Source organism: Pinus tabuliformis, chromosome 1_2 (genome assembly GCF_031772625.1).
Source record: "Pinus tabuliformis cultivar Carrire ecotype Pingquan chromosome 1_2, CPIR1, whole genome shotgun sequence".
Lineage (NCBI taxonomy): Eukaryota > Viridiplantae > Streptophyta > Pinopsida > Pinales > Pinaceae > Pinus > Pinus tabuliformis.
In genome coordinates, this window is record NC_142298.1 from 5,747,095 (window position 1) to 5,768,582 (window position 21,488).

The following is a 21,488-nucleotide window of genomic DNA, read 5'->3' on the forward strand; positions in this document are numbered from 1 at the left end:
CTAGTAATGTGTTGTGCAAAGCTCCTTGAGAAAGCCATTTGCTGATGCACATAATTGTCAAAAAGCATTCTGAACCCGTTGAAATGAAAGGAAAATTAAATTAAATTTGCATAACTGTTGCTAGTAGTAAAGACTCTAAACGAGACATTTAGAGAAGAACATTTCATCCTTAATAAGTAGTAGGGATACTTATTGTATTATGGAGAGCAAGGCCTAGCCATATGTAATACTGTCAACCCAAAAACCCTACTCAACAACCACATCAACTGAGAATACAGCCACAAATGGGTAGCTTGTACTCATTGAGTTACTAATCTCCTCGTTGGCTTTGATCAATATGGAAGAAACCTCAGGTATGGAGGAGCAAATGAACTTAAGCACATCTGAATACAAATTGGTCTCCACAATCTGCCACTCTAATTATCCCAAGGCAACCTATCAGAATAAAGAGTTCTACCACAATATCTGAACAATCCACGCAGTTCAGGACAGCCATTAGGATATGGAATTGAACGATGAAAAGGATCACGTCCTATTTTTTTCCTATGTAAAGATCCAGAACATCCATATGGATCTTTTTGAAACTGTTCTCTCACCAATGCTTCGCCTTTTAATGCTGCTGCTGCAGATGATGGTGATGCAGGGGTCCCAACATAGAAGAAACGAATGGTTGGAAACCTTAATGCTGATCGATGAAGCTGTGCAAAACGCTTCTCCTTAAAATCATAGCTCACAACCTGAGCACACATAAAATTAGAGCTCGTGGAAAATGTGGAAAGCATAGGTTAACCATCACTTGAAAAGAACAAAGAATATTGCAAAAATTTTGAAAAAAATTGCTTTTCTAAAAAACATTCAAATTCTAGGTTTTCTATTGTAGAATTTGTTCCAAACATGCAAAGAGAAATATATTTAAAGTTGAATGTCCAATATCAATAATGCATACTTAGAATGTCCCTGAAACAGACCAATTGACCAAAAATCAAAAGCCACCAAAAAATAGGCTCGAAGAAAGTTGGGGTGTTTATTTATGCACATCTGCAGCACCTACATAATGGTACAGCAAAAGCTACAACTGTTCATAGTTTTGTTCAAACATTTATTACTTTCTATTTTTCAGAATAATTTTGTCTGTTAGGCTATCGTCTAATGACAAGTAGAAGCACTTACTGCTGCTTGCATAAGGAACCCAGGTCTGATTTCTGGTGAGCATGCAAAGTTCATAAATTGATAAATTGATTGGGGGCAAGTTCCACTGATCATGAGGGCCTATGCTTGTGGTATTTCTCGAAACGACACAGTCAAGTTTAAGTTCTGGGTGATTTTCCTGGAAAAATCCCCCTTAGTCATAACATCTAAGCTAAAGAAAAAACCCACTTTGTAGGAAAGAAAGGGAATTTGCCCAACAAAATCAAAGATATTTTTGTCAAATTCATCAGACTTAATCTGAAGCAGGTTCTGTGAAGTATAAAGAGTTTAAAATTTGAAACTCATGACAGGCATTGAACATTTATGATTTAGCACATAAATGAGAAAGATCGAGGTTTACCAGTAATTTGTGTTTCTATGTTTTCCCGTTTCTTTTTCTTTTGCATGTAATAGGAGATTTCAATCATTTGAATTTTAGAATTCACTTATAATGCATAAATTTGGTCCCTGTATCTTACCATACACCTAGAATTTATAAACCATGTAAGCCATAAAAGACAATCTCGAATCTAGGGCCTATTTTCAACATTGCCGAGAGCTAAGGTCCAATCAAGTTTCTAAACAATACAGTAGGAAAGACATCTCAACAAAAAAGAAAAAAGAAACTTTTTCTGCCCTCAAGGAGCAAGAACCTAGCTTACCGTTATATTGTTAGGGTATGATCCTGTAAGCTCCCGAAAACGACATATACTGAATAAGAGATTCTCAAAACTGTCCCGGGCATGCTCTTCTGTTAGTGCTCTCCTTCGGACGTCTAGTTGTTGGCCTACAAGATGAGAATGCATACAGATGCACAGGGATTTTAACAGAGTCAAACAATGTAATGTGTTAAACACACAACAATAATGAGTGAAAAAACTTTTGATGAATCATAAAGCATGTTGAAATCCAGATATGAAGGGAAACCAAAACATTATATTTCTCAGCACTTCTATGCATGTGAGTAACATAGCAAAGAAGAATGGGACAAAAAGTGTAGTTTGTAGCAATATGAAATCCATTATCAGATCAACAAAGTTACAAACTGAAGCACTTCAAAATCAAGTATGCCAATGTAATCTTGACCAGACTGCCTCCCTTGGCCGTCAGGCATCCATTCAAAATTTCTTCCTTCATTCTCATCTCAGTCTTACCAGCGATGCGAAGATTTGGTTGGAATTATTAAGCAATAGCCATTAGTGCATGCTCAGGCAGAATTAAATATGCAGAACGCTCTCTAACACAGGTAACCAAAAATAAATACGACAGGGGACTTAAGCATGCTCACTACTATGATAAAGCACAACCCATGCATTACCAGAATTGCTGCTCTTAACCAGAATTTCACCACTTTCCTATTCTGGTGATGGAAATTCATGCAGTAAAAACTTCGGTCAACGGAAATATAAACAGAAATAATTACAACATACAATTGCATTCATAATTATTATTGCATTTCAGACACTGACTATGGTTATAATAGATTCATGACCAAATTCACAAACAATCATGCTGAATCCAATTACCTTTGGATTAATAAAATGCACAGCAGAAAATAATCAACATGCACATAAATAAATAACAGAAAAAGAGAGACAGTTATTTTTCTTTTTAATTTATCCCCTAACTGGCTGCAAATTATCATTTTTTCCACCCAACCATAGGCAATTTATCGCAAATGCCACACCCAGGTCAAGGCTATGAGACCAGAAGGCAGACATCTAACTGCTGGCTATAAGTATAATCTCTCACACATAGCCAATGCAGAGTGTTCTGATGGAGGAATACCAGTTATTTAATGTTAGGGTCCCATCCTAAGTACCCTAGTTAATGGGACTCGCTGTTATTTAATGTACTGAGGTCATCTCTATTAAACAAGGCCCACTAGGTAATTAGAGTGTGTAATCAATAAATGTAAGGCAGATTCATTTAAGAAGGTCCACTAGGGAGTTGTAGTCTCATTAATCAAGGCCCATTAGGTAGGAAGATCAAAGTTGTAGGTAGGGATAAAGAGGACAGACTTGAAGAGTTTCTTTTAATGGGTAATTAGGGCAAACAGAGCTGCAAAATGCATGTTACAGCCAACCTAATATTGTTGTTAATTAATGCAGAAATTTTCCTTCAAAGAGGCCTACAAGAGGTACACCATTAGACCTTTTTGACTAGGGTGTATTATATTGTGAAGTATATAATTCTGCAGCAACCTGTCCAGATAATAGATGCAACAAGAGTTTCTTTTAATGAGTAATTAGGGCAAACAGAGCTGCAAAATGCATGTTACAGCCAACCTAATATTGTTGTTAATTAATGCAGAAATTTTCCTTCAAAGAGGCCTACAAGAGGTACACCATTAGACCTTTTTGACTAGGGTGTATTATATTGTGAAGTATATAATTCCGCAGCAACCTGTCCAGATAATAGATGCAACAATGACATATTCATAGACAACTCATCCAAGAGATTAAGAGACGAAAGCCCACCCTTTACAAATAGCTCTTCAAACAAATCCTTTGCAGGTAGTTTTCAGCATCAATATTCAGCAATGAAAAATTCAAAACATATGCCTCACATGAACAAGAATGAACCCTTGAAACTTTCTAATAGCTTTCAATAAATCTTCAAAAATTAGCTCTCAAAAGTCAAATACACTTTCAACAACCATTACAATAAAGAGGTGCTTCTCTTATATAGATGCCAAGCTCAAAACCTCCTCAAGTAAAATAATAATATCCATTTGTAAGATCCTAGATCTCTCCTTGGAAAACGATAAAAAGACTAATATATCTAACCAACTCCTATTGACAAATCAGTAGCAAAATCCTCTAGGGCATCTTCTCCAACACCAGGAAACTCATGCTCCAAGGTGCTAAACCCATCAAATCAAGTGACAACTAATATATCCATATGACAAGGACTCAATCGACCATGTGCTAGCAGAAATCCATGTGCAAGCACATCAAAATAATTCATTAAATCCATGAAGCAAGGGAACAGCCCCCCATCAAATAAGCAAAACAATATGACCATCCCATGCCTCAACATATGTACCGATAACAGAAAACCAAGTGAGGACTCCACTAGAAGAGGTAGTCAAACATATCAAGTCTCAATCCATGTGCCAAGAGTGATCATATAAGCAAGGGTGTCCATACAGCAAGGCTCCAATCAAGATAAACTATCCAAAATAAAGTCGTTGAGAGGGATAAACCCATCTAGGAAAAACATACAAGGAGCACTCACCAAGTACAAGAGCTAAGATGCTATCCCAATGCCAAGTAAGCTTATACGTGAAGGGCATTCCATAACCAAGGTAAAGCTCTCATGGAAATCATCAACATAGTCACTGTAACCTTTAGAGCTCATCCATCAATGAAATGTATGTAAGATGAGGAGCGCACAATTAAAAGAGCCACCAAACATGACACAAATCAATTCAACCACCATCTCCAAGCTAAACACTAGGGGCCACCACAATGATACAACAAACATGCAAACAGAACTTCCACTAACTTCCATTAGAGTGCCTCAGCACCCACCAAGGTGGTCAACATATAAACTGTCACAAGGGAAGCAACTCTATGAAAGTGTGCACCAAGAATGTGCTCCTAGTCCATCAATATCATCCTACAACCCTCTGACATGTGTGGTGAAAATCACAAGTATAGGACCTCATACAATAAGAGTGGTAACAACTATAAAGAAAAGGAACCTGTAAGCAAGGTTCCTGCATCCCAAGGTACTTTGAGATGAATCAGGGATGTCTGATTTTTGTTGGGGCAGAGTTAAGGAGAAGGGAGGCACCCTACCATCCCTAGCCAATCCCCAACTTGCCTGCAGGATGGGGCATCCCAGGCTATCGAGGGGCACCCAGAAACACAAGATGTTCCTCGATCTGCTAGGCCCCAGCAAAGCACTAAAACAGGCCAGTTTCAGATTCTCAACAATTAGTCAGCCAAATGTGGCACCAAAAGGGCCCTGTTGGCATGACAACTTAAACCCTTCAAAAATACAAAAACCAAATTAAAAAAGCAGCCAACCCTAGCTTATTTGTACAAACCAGTGTTGCGAAAATTGCGAAGCTTATTTATACAAACCAGTGTTGCGAAAATGCAATATTATCACGATAATATCGAAAAATCGTGATTTTTTGCAAAAAAAATCTTGAAAAAAAAATTCAAGTTTTTTTTTCCTTATTTTCTTTTTTTCTTTTTTCTGATTTTTTGATGAGGAGGAAGAGGTGACACAACCTACCCAGGCTACCCCTGTCACCAATAGAGGACGTGGTCTACCTCCTGTAGCTCCTAGTTCTTCAGTTTCTAGAGCACAGCAGAGTCCACTGCCAACTCCACCGGCATCTACATCTAAAGGGAAAGGGAAAGCTATTGCATTTTCTCGCAAGAGGGGCAGAGGAAATTAGTAGTATTAGACTTTAGTTATTTGGTTCATTTCATTGTATATGACATTATGACTCATGATATGAGATACATTATTATATTTTTTGTTGATATTTTGAGGCTGAGTTGGGACTCAGGAGTCAGGACTTACTATTCAAGACATGATTCACTGTTATGTGTGATGTAGCACTAGAAATGATATTACACATCTTATATATTAGCTCTTTTATCATATTTATGTGTCAATGTATTTATTTTATGTTGTAGATGCTTTAGATATTAAAAAAATTGGAAAAAAAATGAATATTTTTGTATTTTACGTTTTTTTTTCCCGATTTTTATGATTTTTTCCCGATTTTTTCCCTTGCCAATATTATCTCGATAACAATAACTGCAACATTGATACAAACATGCTCCCCCCTTCCCACGTTGTCTTCAATTGGAGGCAAGATGAGAGCTCATTTGGGTCTGGTAAGCATAGAAGAGAGCCAGCAAGCTTTCTATTGTCATTTTTTTACCTTCGGAGCATCCATAGCAGCTATATCGTAGATGTGGAGACTGTTGGGTTGATGTTCACACTAGATATTTGAAACAAGCAGAGAGATTTTTGAAGATAATTTGCGCACACATCAAAGGATCCCCAGGTCCTTCTTAGTATTCTCTAGGTATTTTGAAGTTTATTTCATGATGGGAAATATGGTTACTTATTTCTCTTCTACTATTTTTCTGTTGCAAAAAAATTCAAAACTCTCACCATGGAGGGATAGAGCCAAAACTGTTGGGGGTGACGTGACGTGAAACTCCCAAAGACTGAAGGAACCCAAAATTCATGGAACTTAAAATTAATTAAAAAATAAATAAATAAACTGTGATAGTGTTAAAATTGGAAACTAGGGCCAAAGTCCATGTGGGTCATCTTATTTATGGCAGCTGATATTTTTCTTGGATTCCTCTCTTCGAGAGGTGTAAGATTGATCTAAATATCATCCGATTCCGACATGTATTTATGGAGATATGAATTTATTTATATTATTTGACAATTTGTCAAGGTCGGCCAGCAACCAAATTACCCCCAGCTCAACCTCAACGTTGCATTTAAATAGAGGAGACCTCAAGTCATTTGTTACACACATCTCTCATGATCTCTCTCCACTCGTTTGGGTTTGGTGGCAAGAGAGGTCAAGAAGGAGATCTAGCCGCAGTCCTAGTGAGAAGATCTAGCCCTAGCCGCAGATCTAAAAGGAGCCATAGCCACAGTCTCAAGAAAGCCCTAGCCGCAGTCTAGAGAGACCTATCCGCAGCAAAAGCAAGCCCTAGCCACAGTCAAAGGGAAGGCTCCAATACGCTGTCAAGAGGAGCTCTAACCCGCAGTTAAGGGAGGCCCTAATTCCGCAGCAAGGAGACCCTAATACGCAGCAAAAGAAGAGCCCTAGCCGCAGAAAAAGAGAGGCCTAATCCACTGTCATAAGGAGGCCCTTAACCGCAGTCAAGAAGAGCCCAGCCGCAGCAAGAAAAGGTCATAACAGATCTGTTTAGATTGGTTGTCTTAGGGTAAGACTGGAAGCCAAGTTTGCTGGGCAGTAGGCCGATTTCAGGAGAAGGCAAGACATTGTTGTTTAGGTGACTGTTTGGGCCTGTTGTAGGAGACTGCAGTCACAGCTAGCTGCTTTGCTAGGCTGCAAGCCATAGCAAGCAGCTAAGGTTGTTCCAAGGCAGCATTGAGATGTACAATGCTTGCAAGAGGCAGCATGGCATAAGGGAAGACTCTCCTAGGTGGACCACAGCTCTAGGAGGGCTTAGTTTGCTGACAGCGTAGAGGGTTAAGGGCTGCATATTGTGCCCTAACCAGATTTGCAGGAGCAGCAAGCAAACAGTGGAGGACAGCAGCATTTTGTGGAGGAGTGTTGGGTCAATGTGTTGACCGGATTGAATCGTGATTGCAGCAGCCTGTTGCTGCCATGTGGAGGATCTTCCAACAGCAAGAAGGATGCATTGAGCTTACTGTTGAAGGCCAATGTTGGCTGGGTTTGACCAAGCCACTTAGCGGAAGATTTCTATCCTGTTTGACCAGCATTGACTTCTCTGGTCAAGGCCTTATCTGCTGCTGTCATTAAATATCAGTTTTGTATATTTGTACTATCTCTCTCTGCTGAACTATTGAAGAATATAAGAAGATTTGATCAAGGTTTTCCCACATTGGGGTTTGTCCCTGGATGGTGCCACATCTTGTGTCCTCTTGTCTTGGCTTGTCTTCTACTATTTATGTTTATGTTCTATCTGCATTTTATTATCATGCTGATGTGATTGCTAATCTGGAAATTGATATTGGGCTAATAAGAAAAATTGAAGTAAATTGCTCTTAAGCATAGAACATACCAGAAATTAACAGATAGTATATAAAAAAGAATCACCTAGACAAGAAGAAAAAAGCAGTGGCAGTTCTGAGGAATGGTCATGCACTCTTTCCAGAGATACTTTTAACTGAAGCTACACGAAGGTTCACCATCATATTTAGACTTTAGGACATCCCTAGTGATGGAGTGAAGGTCTGCACATATTCCCTTGAAAAAATAACAAAACTCACCAGGATTTGCATGGCTGCCCCAAGCACAAATGTAGACTCAACCTTGGACAGACCCATGGCTTTAAGCAACCTAGAGTTAGAGAGACTCCAAAATGAATCATATGCATAGCAACTTTAATGACAATGTACCTTGTTAGTCTACCAAGACACTAGAGTGTCTTCTACTTCAAAGAGGAAGTCCAGGGTAAATGAAACTTTTCTAAATGTATAATGTGCAATACAAGGAGCATGCAGATGATGAAAATGCAGAATTTTCATGGCCAATGGGATTGCATTATGTTCTCCTTAGTACAAAGCAACGGGGAGGATCTTCATATTCAGGCCATGGTAAGCAAACTTTGCACTCAAAAAAAAAAAAAAACTAGGTAGCTTAAGACTCAAAGCTTTCATTTAAACAGCAATCTCTAAATGCAATAATCGACAAACACATACTGCTACAAATTATGAACAGCAAATACACAGACCTGAACTCTAAATATTGCATCTGTATTCAAATAACTAGAACATATAACTACACAGCAATAAAGCAAAAATGGAATGAACTGCCTAACACCCTACCTCTACCTTTGTCTTTTATAGATTAAGAACATGGGAAGGCTATAAATAGAACACTAGGCTAGACATAGAACCCTAAGCTTAAATCTGCCTAGAAAGGTGAGCCTCCCTACATGAGCCAACCACCTAGAAAATTGCACCCACTAGGAGGGGTTGCTCATGCATACAAGCATAAGCCCAACCCAGGATAGTTCGCCCTTATCTAAAAACTAGAAGTTATTCAAGCTCATATGCTTTAGCTAAAAAGATAATTATCACTAAAATAGCTCCAAGCTAATTCTGGAAAAGCAAACTCAAAAATAGACAAGCACCTATTCTTATAATTGAACTACAAAATTTGGAACAGACAAGCACCTATTCTAAACATTGAACTACAAAATTTAGAACAGACAAGCACCTATTCTAAACATTGAACTACAAAATTTGGAACAGACAAGCATCTATTCTAAAAAATGAACTACATAATTTGGAACACCAGAACTAAAACTAGAAAAAGATCAGGTCCGTGCCTGCATGCACCCTATAACTCCTCCATAAATGGACCACCAACGACCACTCTATGACCACTACTACGCCTAAACCTAAGTCACATGATTCAGGTTTGAGTTCAGGTTTGGCAATGATTAGGTTCGGTTTGAGTTCGAATTTTTTATGAGGTTCGCCATTAGGTTCGTCTATATACATTTTCTAAATATATAGATATATTAAGTTTTAAATGAAATATAGGATAAAATAGTAAGATATCAACATCAATAAACATAAAAAATGATATCACGAACATGGAAATTGCAAGGATAGATTACAAGCTTGAGTTGTGACATGAGGTTATGAGTTTTGGTCTATGGACTTGGTCAATGGCTATGAGGTTTGATGAGATTCGCCGAACCTCGAAATTTTTTTAACATTAGCCAAAATTCAAACCTCAAGGTTGAAGTTCGACGAACCTTGTGACATAGGCCTACACAATACACTACTTAGTCCACAAGAAGGCCTGTAGACCGTTGTAGAGGCTGCAGAACAGAGTGTTGGAACTCAACATTGCTGCAAAACAAAATGTTGATGGAGAACAGAATGCAGGGGATAAATCTTCTGGTAAATCTGCAGCACCACACTGAAGGCTCTTGATTGTGGCTTCAACCCACCTGCCCAAAGACCAATGCTGCTGCAGGGTATGCTTTTCATCTAAGGGGAAGCTACAGTGTACTGCTGTGTTGTTGTAGGAAGAATGCCTTCGGAGCAAAACAGGTACAACTCCAACACTTCCTCTTTGCGAGAAAGGTGTTCTCCACCAAAACAAGATATATCACGATTCACAACATCTCAAACCCCCACTCTGCTAGGGTCTTTGTCATCATGTTGACCATCTATGAACCTGAAAAAATATAACCCTAGATTACTGCTTCTTCTATGCTCTAAAAGATCTTCATGATCTTCAAAAAGGTGTAAATCCCTTCTATAAGGAAAACTTCATCATCAATATACCAACCTCCTATGTCCATGTCAATCAGAGCTCTCAAATAAAGAATTAAAATCTGCATTAAACTTGGAAAAACCCAATTTGAGTAAAAACTTATTGATTCTGAAATACCAAACTTGTGGTGCATGCATCAGCGTAAACAGGACCTTCTTCAATCCAAATTCATGGGTATCTCACCCATGCACCCCAAAACATCTAGCAACAGAAGTAAAAGCCTCAAAAAGAACAACTCAATGTCTCATCAAAGTCAACTCCCTTTTTGGGAGAGTACTATAGCAACAAACATGCCCTAAAATTCTTCAATACACCCATAAATTGTCTGCATGGGATCAATCTCTGATTTCATGGTAGGTTTTGAAATTACCACACAACATGGGAAGATTGGGACGGCACTCCTCTATCATTGCATCCTGCAATCCTTGCTCTACTGGATTAGCAAGTACCATATAAAGGCCACCATCTAAAACACATCTGGCCAAAACTCAACTGGGTTCAGGGTTCTGTTTTTTAATGATCAGTTGCTAACCATCAAGCTCAACCATACATTATTTTTTGTCATGCAAAAAATTGAATGAAGACTCTTCATTAAACCAAGAACATACAAGACATCACCAATCTCAAGAACATCACCTACATGTAGAAAAAGAATGAACTCATTCCTATAATTGGATTTTCGCCATCATCACCAAGCTCCAATGCATGTTGATCCCCTACTCTTGCACTCTGTTGAACGCCTTCCTTTTGAAGGTCATGCGTCTAGATTCTTCACAATCCCCAAACCACCATACACTAGATATGGTATTAGTGGAAGGGCATGATACCATGGAGAAAGTTGTCTCAGTCCTAATGCTAACTCATATGCTTGAACTGAGGTGTCTGCACTCCTCGCAACTCACTGCTACTGTTGCTTGGCTTTCTTTCTCCCAAGACACTAAGATGTATAGTGTCCCATCTTGTGGCACTTGAAACACTTCATGTGACTCATGTCTTCCTTACCCTAGTCTGAAGAATCTGATTCCTCCACCTTGGCCTTTTGACCCATCCAAGGTCTTTCTTGCCTCCTTTCTTCACCTTCAAAATGAGGGCCAAGCCTTGAGCTTCCTCAAAAATGGATATAGCTGTCTCTAATCTAGTCTCCTCTCTATCAAAGTCATCCTATAGTTTCTCAAAAGTGGGTCACTTCTCATGAACTCAAATACATTAAGCAAAGTGATGCCAGAAAAACCAAAGCCATCCAGAGTGATCCACACTAGCTCCTCTCATCAGTATATTCTCCAATGGTAAGAAGCTAATCTCTCAACTTTGTGATCTTTAACAAATCGCTTGCTACAATATCAATCTTTCTGTTAAAAATGGCAACTAGGGCCAAACTCCACATGGGTCATCTTATTTATGACAGCTGATATTTTTCTTGGATTCCTCTCTCCGAGAAGTGAAGGATTGATCTAAAGATCATCCGATTCTGACATGTACAAATGAAGTTATGAATTTATTTTGATTATGGTCAAATTTTCAAGGTCGCCCAGCAAACTTATGTAGGTTCAGAAGCCCAACAGTCACGTCTATTCATCCTCAACGTTGCATATAAATAGAAGGTGACTTAGCGTCATTTTGACATACTCATCTTCACTCTCTCCACACGTCCGAACCGAAATTTGAGGAAAGCGAAATTTGAGGAGGCCGAAATTTCAGGGGACGAAACGAAAATCTGGATAATTTGACTAAGCATTGACCAGCATGCGTTCACCTCCTTTGACTGTGTTTTTGTGAGGGCTATCTCTGTTTGGGCAGGCCACATTTCTGGGCACAGAAATCGAGGCTAAACATTGACTGTTGACCAGCGTTGACTATAGCTAGGGCTAACCGTAGGTGGGTTGTTTGACCAAACTTTGACTGGGCTGAATTTGACTGTTTTGAGGGTTGTTTTATCTTACTGTTTGGAGGCTGAAGTTGACTGAAGTTGACTGATTTGCTAAGGATCAAATCTGCCTTGTTGACCAGTGTTGACTTTTCTAGTTAGGGCTCTTTTGCTGTTGTTATAAATTATTAGATTTGTAAATTGTACTCTCTCTGCTGAACTATTGAAGACTAAAAGAAGATTGGATCAAGGGTTTCCCCACATTGGGGTTTGTCCCTAGCTGGTGCCACATCTTGTGTCCTCTTGTCTTGGCTTGTCTTCGACTGTTTATGTTTATGTTCTATCTGCGTTTTAGTATCATGTTGATGTGATTGCTAATCTGAACATTGATACTGGGCTAATAAAGAAACTGAAGTAAAATTGCTCTAGAGCATAGAACATACCATTGTTGCCTAAAATTAACATGGAATCAGAGCTGAGGTGAAGACAAAGCCCAAGCAAGAGTGAAAGAGCAATCACCAAAGACAAATTGGACAAGGACAAAAGGTTCAATGGGTTCCTCATCGTACTTCCCTGCTGAAGACAAGCTTCATAATAAATCTGACTATCATGGATGGAAGATGCCTCTTGATTTGACCTTGGAAGAAAAAGAAGTGATGGACTATGTGCAGGGTAAAATCCCTGAACCTCCTTCAAAGCACCGGTTGCTGTGAAGACCAAGTAAAATAGGGTTGAAGTCAAAGCAAAGAAGATTATCAAAGATTCCATTGACAAGCATCTGGTGGCCTACATCTCCGAATTGAAGACCTCCAAGGAGATCTACGACAAGTTGGTCGGCATGTTCAAGATTAGTAATGCTAATCAAATTCTATTTCTCAAGAATAAGTTGAAGGATATTAAGAAGGGCAAGGACGAGGATATTCAATCATATTTCTTGAGGATTACTGAGATGAAGAAAAATCTAATCTCAATTGGAGAAGTCATTCCTGACAGGGAACTTACTCTCACCGCCCTTGGAGGACTCCCACCTGAGTGGTATGTATTTAGAACCACGGTCCTCAACAATGATCAAATTCCAGGGTTTGAAGAATTGATGTCGAGATGCATTCAAGAAGAAACAAGAATGGTGGAGCGAAGAAATGCCTTCTACTAGAAGCAACCCCACTGCATTCTCCACTCATGCTAAAAGGATAAATAATGCAAGGTCTAAAGGTCATTTCCATGGAAAGCCTGGATCTAAGGGAGGAAGGAAGAGCATGTGCTTTGTTTGCAATAAGTTTGGCCACTATGCAAGGGAGTGTCCAAATAGAAGGGACACATCGCATGATGATGATCATAATCATTCCAGGGGCAACTTCAACAACAACAATCAAAGGAATGGCATGTCCAATGGCAAAGGAAAAAGGAATGCAGGACATCAAGGAAATGGTTGACCCTCCAAGAAATCAAGGAACTCCAGGTATGAAGAATCAAATGTTGTTAAGAATCTTATATCGACCCTCTCCACTGCCTCTCCTCCGGACACTTTGGGAAATTGGCTGATTGATAGTGGTGCCTCAAGGCACTTCACCAGATACAAGGAAACCCTCTCTTATCTGATAGAAAAGGAAACAAACTTGGAGATCATCCTTGGAGACGATGCCACCTATCCCGTGAAGAGAGTAGGGAATGTTACCCTTTAATTGAATCAAGGTAACACTATTCATTTGCAAGAAGTACTATATGTACCTAATTTCAAGAAGAAACTAGTGTCCATTTCAACCGTGGAGGACAAAGGACTCAAGGTGGCATTCATCAATGGAAAGGTATGTGTTTGGAAAAAAAATTTAAGGATGCTTTTACTCTTGGGTTCAGGGTTGACACTTTGTAGGTTTGCCCATCTTCATTATAAGGCCTACCTGATGTGAGACAGATGGTGACAAGTATGGCCGAGTTCAAAGTAGAGCATGAAGGTGTATGTCCGGGATGTGCCGAAGGAAAACTTACAAGGGGACTATTTCCTCAAGCAATAGCAAGACCACAGATATATTGCAATTGATCCACTCTGACATATCTGGTATGATGCCCATAAACTCTTTGGGAGGATACTTATATTATCTCACCTTTACGGATGATTATTCTCGCAAGACCTGGATCTACTTCTTGAAGAAGAAGGATGAAGTGTTCACCTGGTTTCGACACTTCAAAGCCTTGATCGAAAACCAATCCGAGAAGAAAATCAAGATATTAAGGACTGATAATGGGACCAAGTACGAATCCAATGAATTCCAAGATTATTGCAGAGAAGCTGGCATTAAGAGGGAGACTACAACGCCATACACTCCTGAGCAGAATGGTGTGGCTGAAAGGAAGAATCGCTCTATTGTAGAAGCAGTTTGTGCCATGCTTCATGATCAAGGCCTTCTGAAGTTCCTATGGGCTGAAGCTGCAAATATCGTCGTGTATGTTCAAAATCGATGCCCTCATCAAGCATTGGACTCCAAGACTCCCGAAGAAATGTTCACTGGTAAGAAACTCGATGTCTCTCATTTTAGAATTTTTGGAAGTCCCGTATATTTTCATGTGCCGAAAGAGAAAAGAAGCAAATTGGGTGCATCTGGGAAGAAAGGAATCTTTGTGGGCTATAGTGAAAATTCTAAGGGATATAGAATTTATGTGGCTGGTCAAAAGGAAGTTGAGATAAGTCATGATGTCACCTTCAAAGATATGGCCCTCAGGAAGATAAACAACCTTCCTATCCTAAGGAAGGACAAAGAAGCTGACACCAAAAATCAGGGTGCAAAAGAAGACGAAACGATGCCTGATGTTGATGAACCTATGGATCCTATTGATCCTCCTCCTCATGAGCCCTCCTCCTCCAAAAGGAGACCCTCATGGCTTAGGGAGACTCTCAAAGATGCCGAGAGACACATTGCACCAAGGGGGACTTTCTGTGAAAGCAAGAAGCCGAACAGGTATCAAGGATATTTGATTGCCATGAGCACTATCATTCAAAATGAGCCTTCATCATTTGAAGAAGTCGTGAAGCATCAAGTATGGAAGGATGCTATGAATGATTTCATACGAGTCAATTATGAAAAATGATGTCTGGGATGTGGTCCCTAGACCCAGGACAAATCGGTTGTCACCTCTAAGTGGCACTGCAAAATCAAGCATGGAGCTGATGGAAGTGCAGAAAAGTTCAAGGCTCGCTTTGTTGCTCGAGGCTTCTCTCAAAAGGAAGGTGTAGATTATGATGAGATACACTTGTTGCTCGATACACCACCATTCGCTCGATCATAGCCTTTACTGCCTCGCAAGGATGGAAGCTACATCAGATGGATGTCAAGGCCGCTTTCATGCATGGTTCAATCAAAGAGGAAGTCTATGGAACAACCCGAGGGGTTTGGAGTTCATGATAGGGAATCTCATGTATGCAGGTTGAAGAAAACTCTCTATGGATTGAAGCAAGCACCTCGGGCTTAGTATGACAGGATCGATAGCTATCTGATGAAGATGGGATTCACTAGAAGTGAAGCTAATCCGAACTTTTACTTTAAGGTTCAAAATGATAAACCTCTCATTCTGGTACTTTATGTGGACGACCTCTTTCTGACAGGTGCAGACCCTCTCATTCATAAATGTAAAAGGGAATTGGCTTCTGAATTTGAGATGAAGGACCTAGGACCGATGCACTATTTCCTAAGTTTGGAGGTCTGGTAAAAGCCAGGTGAAATTTTCCTCTCTGTTGTGAAGATATTGGAAAGATTTGGGATGGTGGACTGCAAGCCTATGACTACTCGATGGAACTTAACTTTAAGAAGTTATGTGGTAGTGTTGCTGTGGACCTGAATTGGGAAATGCTTTTGAGTATCATCAACTCATAAGAGCACTAATGTTCTTGGTGAACTCCCATCCAGACATATGTTTTACAGTTAACACATTAAGCCAACATATGGTTGAGCCTCATCATATACATTGGATTGGTGCCAAGAATCTTATGAGATATCTTCGGAGCACAATCAGTCATGCACTGAGATACACTGTCGGAGATGTGAGGGTGCATGGTTATTCTGATGCTGATTGGACTGGCTAGAATCTTATGAGATATCGTTGGGTTCTGCTTTGATATCCTGGATGAGCAGGAAGCAGAAATCGGTTGCCTTGAGCACCGTCGAGGCCGAATACATAGCTGCTAGTATGGCCTCCTATGAAGCTGTCTGGTTGAGGAAGCTCTTCAGTGAGCTGTTTGGACATGTGTTGGATACCACCATGATCCTCTGCGACAACCAGAGTGGGATCCGATTATCAGAGAATCTCGTGTTTCATGATCGCTCCAAGCATATAGATATCAAGTACCACTTTATCCAGGATATGGTACAACGAGGAGCAATAAGGCTCCATCACATACTAATGAGCAAGTCGCTGATATTCTGACAAAGCCCCTCGGGAAGGTCAAGTTCTTGGCCTTCCGAGAACGACTTGGAGTCATGGAGAGACCCTCTTATGAGGGTCCTGTATGAGATGGACATTGAGCTTTGGAGCTCCGAAGAACTTGGGTACTTGGAGCGATGAGCAACCATAGGGTGAGTGGTTCAGCCTTCCCCTAGTGGTTTGTTGTGTACAGGGTGAGTGGTTCAGCCTTCCCCTGTGATCCCCTTGGCCACATGTAGGCAGGATGAGTGGTTCATCCTTCTGCTGAGACATCCTACCCAAGCAGTCTAGGACTCATGGAAAGTACCTTTCATCTGGCCAATGAGTACGGAAATGAGGATAGGGACCATAGTACTATCGATGGACGCATCGTGTACTACCATACTCCCTATGCTAGGATGATCGATATTGATCTGAGATCAATGGGAACTGAATTCAGGTCAGTAAGAGTGGTATGAGACACTCTTTTGATTGGAACCGACTTCGGGTCAGTAAGAGTGGTATGAGACACTCTTTTGATTGGAACTGACTTCGGGCCAGTAAGAGTGGTATGAGACAGTCTTTTTATTTGGGACTGACTTCGAGTCAGTAGAGAATGGTATGATACATTCTCGATCACTTCTTCTTCTTCATAGTTCAGCAGAGCAGAGCAGAGCAAATCAATGCAGAGCAGTGCATTGATGGCAGAGATAATACAAATTGGCAGATGGATTAGCAGATGGAGTTCTCCCTAGTTGAGAGAGTGTTAAAATTGGCAACTAGAGCCAAACTCCACATGGGTCATCTTATTTATGACAACTGACATTTTTCTTGGATTCCTCTCTCCAAGAAGTGTCGGATTGATCTAAAGATCATCCTATTCTGACATGTACAAATGAAGTTATGAATTTATTTTGATTATGGTCAAATTGTCAAGGTCGGCCAGCGAACTTATGTAGTAGCTCAGAAGCCAATAGTCACGTCTATTCATCCTCAATGTTGCATATAAATAGAAGGTGACTTAACCACATTTGGACACACTTCTCTCTCTCTCCACACGTCTGAGCTGAAATTTGAGGAGAGCGAAATTTCAGGAGGCTGAAATTTCAAGAGACCAAATTTCTGGACATTTTAATTTTTGACCAAGGTTGACCAACATGCGTTGACCTCCTTTGACTGCGTTTTTGTGAGGGTCATCTCTGTTTGGGCAGGCCACATTCTAGGCACAAAAATCGAGGCTAAACATTGACTGTTGACCAGCATTGACTGCAACTAGGGCTAACCGCAGGTGGGCTATCTGACCAAACTTTAACTGGGCTGAATTTGACTGTTTTGAGGGTTGTTTTAGCTTGTTGTTTGGAGGCTGAAGTTGACTGAAGTTGACCGATTTGCTGAGGGTCAAATCCGCCCTGTTGACTAGCGTTGACTTTTCTGGTTAGGGCTCTTTTGCTGCTATTATAAATTATCAGATTTGTAAATTGTATTCTCTCTCTACTGAACTATTGAAGACTAAAAGAAGATTTGATCAAGGGTTTCCCCACATTGGGGTTTATCCCTTGCTGGTGCCACATCTTGTGTCATCTTGTCTTGGCTCGTCTTCTACTGTTTATGTTTATGTTCTATCTGCATTTTACTATCATGTTGATGTGATTGCTAATTTGAATATTAATACTGGGCTAATAAAGAAATCGAAGTAAAATTGATCTAAAGCATAGAACATACCATTGTTGCCTAAAATTAACACTTTCTCATGTGGGTACTAGTGAGCTTGTTCTTCAAAAACATTTCAATGGACAAGTTGACCCTCTGGTACAACATGACCAATGTATTAAACTTCTCCTTCACCAACTTCTTTGCAATATGAGGGATCAAGTGATACTTCGCCAAATCAAGGATGATTCCCTTTGCCTTGGTCGATTTCAAAGTATGCTCCAAGAAGTGCTTGGGATTAATGGAAGGTGTAGCCTCTATGTCCACAAGATACCATAGTTCAACTTTCTCCAAAAGATTCTACAACCTACACTTCCACAGTACAAAGATGGAAGCAACTCCCAACATGTGACGCTCTCGAAACCGGAACTGGCCATTCCTACAAACCCTCAAAGCACACTTCAACAAACAAATCAAACTCAAAAGAAATCAGATCTGCAGCTTATCCTAGGTAAAAATCGCCTATCTTGAGCCAATAACAACCTTCCAAGCACTGGAAGACCCTAGAAATCTCACCCAACAACCTATCATAGGTCCAGAATTGCTTCGAAACCTTCCACAATTCCCTCTCTTAGGCAGCAACACTTTCCATGCACAGATCGGGGGGTTTCAGTAAACGTGCACCCCCACTTGAAAACATGAAGATGCTCACCACTGATGGATCAGAGTGGTCACTTGGAAAACTTCTATGAGATCTATCAAATTAATAGATTCCTCGTTATGAAAAAACATCATCTTGCAAGTGAAAGGTTCAAAGATCAAATCGCATGAGTCCTCTCCCAACCCCACAGATATTTGAAACAAAGGTGATTGAACACAACTATGGAACAAAATCAACATTTGAGAAAGATTGGACTTTTGAATTGAATTGCACTCACCGAACCAATCGTGTGTCTCTGCAACACTCCAATAACTCTGTGCTTCACTGCGAGGACCAGCGTCCTTCCTCGTCTCCCCTCCACTAAACAACAGCAAGGCGTCTGTGTCTTTGCCAGCGACCTCAACCCCCGCCCTGATATGTTCCAGGAAAGTGGCAGCCTGGCCTGAATGCTTTTGATAGGATTCCAAAAACCACGATTCTTCCCCATCGCCTTTCTCACAATTGGTCCCCATGTACACGGAATGCCCTGCCACCATCACCAGATTCTTCAACTTCCCATACGGATAAACCCCCATTCCCACCTCCACCCCTAGTCCCTGATCTTCTGCCCCAACAAAACCCCGCCGAGGGTTTGGTAGAGAGCATAAAAAATGAGAAGAAAAGTCCCCAGACACAGCGCGGGGCAGACTAGGAGAATCGTATTAGGCTTGATCCCGAACATTCTGTCCGCACGCCTCCGTCTTCTCTTGATACTGCCACCCCTCCGCTCTCTAGATCCAATTCTCCATTGCGCATCCCTGAGAAAGATTTCTTCATCGCAGCCGATGCTGTTTCCGGAACCCATGAACGAAGCCAATTCTGCCATGAATGGCTCTGATCCTGTATACTACCTGCTACTCAAATCTTTAAGTTGTCTATCCATCTGCATTACTCTGCTAGATTCCTTGCCTATAAAAATCCTAACGAATAAAATGCCACCCACGCGGTTGTGGCCTTTAATCTTAAAATATCATTTCCCGAGGGATGAAAAATTGAAGCATCAAATAAAAAATTCTGAACCTTGAATCCCTCGCTTACACTTTAGATGTATCTTGATCTGTACTTTTCAAGGGCGACGGTTGAAAATATCAAATCTGTACCATTGGAGTGGACCTCCACAGTTGCTCCTGGAAGGAGTTGTCTATAATGCGATTTTTGAGATTCCGGTGACGGAATCCGGCGGAAGAAATTGAGATGAAATCATGATTTGTTGCAGTTAAAATGGTTTTTTTAACTACATATTCGGATTCAGCACCCTGAAAACCCCTGGGACGCTTTCATTGTGCAGAAACTAGTTATCAAACTTGGATTTCAATAAATTACTGCCGGATTTTCACCGGAAAAAATCGTCGGAAAGAAAAGTCGCGTTAAAGACTACGGCCTCCTGGAATAACAGAAATTACTTATAATTACATAATAGGTCAACGTGATATTAATGTAAAAAATTATTATAATATAGTATGTATATAACGTAGTTGGGACGGCCTTTGCTTTTTCTTTTTATTTTTGCTTTTTGGGAATTTTGTGTGAATTATAAATTTGAGTAATGGAGTTGTTTTTTTTAAACAACAAAATATCTTTACTAATTTAAATAATATATAAATACAACTACATAATAGTTATAGAAGTCATGCTTCTCAAAATATTGAAAGCTTTAGGTCACTTATATAAACATACAATAAACATAGTTTTAGATTACCTATACAAACATATAGTCCTACAAAAGGGCTTTTTGACTTTTTCTTTTTATATTTTTTCTATGGTTAATTATAATGTGAGTAGTGGAGTTTGTTTTTAAGAAAAAATAAAATATCTTTAGGAATTAAAGGTAATATATGAATTATAATAATTTATAGAATTATAAATATATAGTTTTACAAAACAGAATTAACATCTGACTTTAATCAAAGAAGAATCTTGCCCTTCTTTATTAAAAAATATAATGAGTGTTAGATAGTGCATCCCTCTTAGTGTTTCATTCCCCGTAAATATGTTCAAATGTAAGATATTGAAACTTTGCCTTAATGGCCACAATCACGTTCTCCTATAAAACCAAATTTAGCACAGTAAGGAAGAAATGTTTGTCAACAATCTACTAAGAATCATCACACACTTCTCAATGTAGTATATTTTTGTAAACAACGAAAAAAATATTAAATTTATTTGTATATTTAAAATATATATTATTTAAAAAATAATAATAAAAATTAAATTGAAGTAATAATGTGTTTATGTATAAAATTAAGACTAAATATTTTTTTAAATTTATAGGAAATTTATAACATGTTAAAATGGTTTAGGTTAGGTATAATATCAAATTAATTAATTGTTGTTATAATCTAAAGGCATATTTAACACCTTACAAGTCAAATATAACAATGTTTTTTTTCCTTAATAGGGTCAAGGCATCTAAAAACATACACGTCACGGTTCTCACTCCTAAGGATGTCTACCTTTTTAACTTTACCACAATTGGTTAAGTGTCTCATCAAGGATTTGAATCGAAGTGGGGAGACTTGGAGACCTACCTCTCAACCATTTGAGTCATTGTCCTTAGACAAAAATTGCGGTCATAATCATAACAGTTAGTATGTGATCTTAAGGATGATAAGAGGGTGTGATTTGGTCCACTTATGTGTTTGTGAGTGTAATGCAACTCTCACATGTTTAACCACTACCTCCAAGTGCCA

At 39.6% G+C, this 21,488-nt stretch overlaps 1 pseudogene across 1 annotated transcript; it reads right to left on the minus strand.

The window, feature by feature from the left end:
* Window positions 1–299: 299 nt before the first annotated feature.
* LOC149204026 (uncharacterized protein C57A10.07-like) lies at window positions 300–19,779 on the minus strand (annotated as a pseudogene). The gene is made up of 3 exons (XR_016252359.1): window positions 19,037–19,779; window positions 1,851–1,975; window positions 300–737 (listed from the first exon to the last, which is right to left on the minus strand). The product of XR_016252359.1 is annotated as an uncharacterized protein C57A10.07-like (transcript).
* Between the last annotated feature and the right edge of the window lie 1,709 nt (window positions 19,780–21,488).